The sequence below is a fragment of the Penaeus chinensis genome, chromosome 25 (assembly GCF_019202785.1).
Source record: "Penaeus chinensis breed Huanghai No. 1 chromosome 25, ASM1920278v2, whole genome shotgun sequence".
Taxonomy (NCBI): Eukaryota; Metazoa; Arthropoda; class Malacostraca; order Decapoda; family Penaeidae; genus Penaeus; species Penaeus chinensis.
This window is the reverse complement of record NC_061843.1, coordinates 13134651-13139340: the sequence shown is the minus strand read 5'-3', so window position 1 is coordinate 13139340 and position 4690 is coordinate 13134651. Positions and strand designations below refer to the sequence as shown.

Below are 4690 nucleotides of genomic sequence, written 5' to 3'. Positions count from 1 at the left end.
GGCATATTTATAAATGGTGTTGATTTTATTTATGGCATATTTATAACTTTGTACGCTATTATTTATCATGTATTTATGTGCATATTTAGAGATAGTAAGGTGTAATTATCACAGAGAAGTAATAAAAACAAGAACCACACTTATAAATGTTACAGATATGCATTTCTCATGCAAATATTAACTAAAGTAAAGAAGATTGTGATTTTAGTAAAATAAATATTACAATTAGTGAATAAAAAGATGTTGCCATCACTGGATGCAGTAGTAAGAGAGGTCTAGCAGTGATTGCTGTAGATATGTACTTTTGTTCTTTAACAGTTACCCCAAACCTTAATGTGATTTAGATTCTTGTACAATCTGAATATGCTCCTATGATGCAGACACTTGTATCAACACCTTTATTATGGAAAGTCTAAGTGAATGTGAGTGTCAGTGTGTATGAGTGAATGAGTAGGTGCATGTGTGAATGAATGTTTCTGAGGTGTGTGTGATTTAGAATCTTCCATGACTCAAGTACATTTTAAATGCTATAATAGAAACCAGTTTCTGGTAGAAGAAGTGAAAGTGAGTGTGAGGTCTTTCCTTTGCATGAAGGAATTTGTAGAAGGAGAATGCCCGTTGTTGTTGTGAGGAGGATTAGGAGACGGAGACAGGCTCAACATTGAGGATCTCCCCTGCCTTGGGCCTCAGCCCTTGACTCAACTAAATTTGCAGTCTTTTCTTCTCCTACCTTACTTTTCCTTATCTTTCCCAACCCCTTCCCCTGTCCAATTCCTAGGATGTAAGAGCTATGTTGAAAGGATGAAAGGCTGACTTTGTGCCAGTCATGGACACCCTCAGGGAGTATGGTATCCCCTTGGTTATTGCCTAGCCTATACTCCTCATGGGGACCCTGAGGGGTGGACGTTTTATCTTCCCCACATATTTTAGGCTTACCATAGCCAGTAATGAAGATTTTCTACCCTTAGTAGGGGCATTGATGCTTGTCCCTTTATCAAATAGCCTTTCTGTTGAAACTAACTCCTCTGGTTTACCACCCACTGACTCTCCTTTGATCATGGCTCTGAACACTGCTACTACACCCCCTCATCGATACAAACTGTAAACTTGACCCATCTCGAATCATCTACTCAGGTTATAACTCGACCTTCAAAAAATTCTCCTTCCTCATTCCCAATATCCCCCAACCCACTTCCTGCAGAATGATTGTTATTTTCTACCTCCTCGTCTCTCATTACAACTCTTTAACCCTATTGCCTTCATCCCCACAGCACTATCTCATTACACACTACTCCCTCCTTCACCTGTCCTCGCCCTTCTACAATTCCCAATTCTACAAACCTTTTGAATACCCTATTTAGCCCAGCCAAATGGGACAGATTTTTTTTGTGATTCCCTCAACTGCCCCTTACTCTGATAATACACTTCTCTTTCAACAATACTTACATAAACAAGCAGGAAAAGTTTCCTTCTGTAGTCGTCCTGACTGCTTACTCCTTGTCACAGTTACATTCGAGTCTCAAGCCCATGCACTATCTACCTTGGTCAACTTCACTGGCACACCTATTCTTGCCCAACCCCACTCCCATAATACATGTACTGGAACTGTTTCCATCTCTCTGATTGTCCTATCTACGACAAAGATTGGTCAGACTGTGAAGACAACCTACTGGCCTACCTTGCTGACTATGATACAGTATCAGATTACCTTCCATAGACATTGACCTTCCCCGTGAAGATATATATATCAGAGGAGAATCATGCCCCGTCAGACCATACCAACCTCTACCCTGTCAATGTCAGAAATGCTGGCATTTTGGCCACCCTGCAAAGCACGGTTGCCCTCTCTGTGCTCAACCTGGTCATGACTGTTTAAACTGTCCTGCACAATTACATATATGTGATCATTGCATTGGTTCCTACAATATATTTTACAGGGGCTGCCCTGCCTACAAGTTCTGAGTCTGAGGTAGCAATTCTCAGATACAAACTTGGCTTCACTTTCTGAGAGGCCAGACAGGAAGCACACTGACAAGGTTTTTCAATCACTCCCTACTCTACCCAAGTAGTCTCTACTTCTTCCTCAGTCCTACTTCCCCATACTCCTCAACTTCCCACCTCCACTTCCCGTATCTCCCAGTCAAATTAATTTTCCACTCTAAATCTAGACACTCCACAACACCCTCTATGTCTCTCCCTGTTCCTTGATGTATCTATCATACCAGACAATTCAAATGTTCCACCCCATTTTCTCCAACACATCCCTTCCCACATCTACATCCTTTACTCCTCAGACTCCCAGAAACCCTTGAGGACATATGAAACTCCCAAAGTAAGACTCAAGAGAAAGTTCCTCTCTCTCATCCACCCTCCAGTTTCTCTAACCTCATTCCGGCTACATTCAAATTGACTGCCGACATCCACCCTCCTCCTCTTTGTATTTCCCCAACTCCCTCTCAGTATATTCTATCCTCTCCTCCACCCACACCAAAACCTCCTCCTTCCCTAATATCCCTACCATTCCCTCCTGAATACACACTTGTAAATCCCTTTTGTCAAAATGTCCTTTCCTGACAAGGGACAATGGTCCCTTGCACAATTATTCACATCTTTCTTCATTGTTGGATAACAGTTTCTTTTTCTTTACTTTTAAATGCCTTCAATACTTTACTTTCTCAACATCAGCCACCATTCCTTATGGTCTGCAATTTTAACTGTTGCCATGCTCTTTAGGGTGAATCTACCACTACTTCCTGAGGCTGTTCCCTAGAATGGTTTCTTTCTAACACTGACCTTATACTTCTCAACTCAGATTGTCCCACCCACTTCAACATGTGGACTCAAACCTTTTCATGCCTTGACCTTTCTCTTTACTCTTCTTCCCTTCATCTCGACTTTCATTGATCATTTCTGGATTACCTTCCATAAAGTGAATACTTCCCTGGTGTACTTTTGCCTACCTCTTTACTCTCCCTCTTCCTTCTCATCCACATCAGACATGCTTTCCTATTTCACAATCAATATCCTGAGTGCTGCCTCCACAGCAATTTCCCAAACTTCCCTGCCATACACATCAAAATGTGTTCCATGGTGGAACACTGAATGCTCCAAAATGCTTTGATTGAAGTGTTTGGCATGGAGTAGTTTTCAGTAGAAGTGAAATACCCCTAGCCAAACATCAGCCTTTATAAATGTCTAAAGAGCATCAGCTCAACTACGTCATACAATCCGAATCTCGGTTAAAACCAGCTGGCAAAATTATGTCTCCACAATTACCTATTTCTAAAGTATAGCATAGAATCAATAAACTATCAGGGAAACATCACCTTCATCCTGCCCCAGTCCTCCACATCCTTAACACTCATTTCTGAACCTTTACAAGTTGCTACTGAACTCACTGCATATTTCAACCATGTCAGTAGTGGCTCTCGCCTTTCTTCTCAATTCCATTCCATTTAAACAGCCAAGAAACACACTACCATCTCCTCCTTATCCTCTACAGAACCCAACAATGCCTCCTTCCCCTTTACTGAACTTTCTGCTTTAGTCCTCAAGGCCCTGACTTCATTCATTACTGTATGCTACGACATCTTCCATCTATCTCCTTATCCCTCCTATCTTTCTTTAACAATATTTTGAAGACTGGAAACTTTCCTTCTCACTGGCTCGGAGCTCTTATTTAACCTTTCCTTAAACCTAATAAATCCGGCACCCTCCCTCTATTGCTCTGACTAGCTACTTGTGCAGGTTGCTAGAGATAATGGTTAATCTACTACTAATGAATTCAACAGTCCTATATCTTCCTCTCAATTTGTGCTCAAAGCACAGCCAACCCTCTGACACATTTAGAAAGTTATCTAACATCTGCCTTTGTATGCCATCACTTTGGACTAGCCATTTTTTTTTTTTTACCTGGAAAAGTCTTATGACACTACATAGTGATACCACATTCAGAACCACCCATCATATCATGGAAGAGGAGGGAACATGGGTGTATTTATTAAATCTTTCCTTTCTAATCATACTTCTGAGTCAAATTTTCCTTTTCAGCTTCCTCATCTTTTCCTCAATATGAAAGTGTCCCACAAGGGAGTGTACTTAGTACAACAATATTCCTTCTAGCCATAAATGGCTAATTTCGGTATTATCATCTGATCCTCCCTATATCTAGATCATTTTATCATTTATACATCAGTCCCCTCTGTACCTACTCTCTGTCAACAAATCCAATTTGCAATAACTTTAATCTCTTCCTAGACCACTGACCATGGCTTCAGCTTTTTCACCTCCAAATCTTTCTCCTTTTCTCTCAATCAACCTCCACTCTCTTTATATGATTCCCCTCTCCACTTCCACACCTCAGGCAAATTCCTCAGATTCATTTTTGACTCCAAACTTTTCTGGTAAGACCACATCTACATCAAAGAGAAAACTCCTACAAACTCTCTCATATATCCATGGGTTCAGACCACAAAACTCTCCTCAATCTCCATACTTCACTGATCCTCTCTACTCTTGACTATGGCTGTCATATCTTTTCCTCTGCCTCTACCTCTCTTTGTTCCCCCAATCCTTTGCCCGTTGTTGTCGTGGGGGGGCTTAGGAGACGAAGACTGAGACCCAATGATGGGGAACTCCTCAACCTTGGGACTCAGCCATCGACTCAACTAATTTTGCATGGTCTTTTTTC

General features: G+C 41.3%; 1 protein-coding gene across 5 annotated transcripts in view; it reads left to right on the top strand.

Annotated features, from left to right (window-relative positions):
* LOC125038702 (metallophosphoesterase 1-like) overlaps nucleotides 1-139 on the top strand; it is a 31521-nt gene extending 31382 nt beyond the window's left edge. For all 5 annotated transcript variants that reach the window (XM_047632271.1, XM_047632270.1, XM_047632267.1 and 2 more), the window contains one exon: nucleotides 1-139. This exon is cut by the window's left edge and continues 645 nt beyond it. The gene's annotated coding sequence lies outside the window, so the exon portion shown is untranslated.
* The last annotated feature ends 4551 nt before the right edge of the window (nucleotides 140-4690 follow it).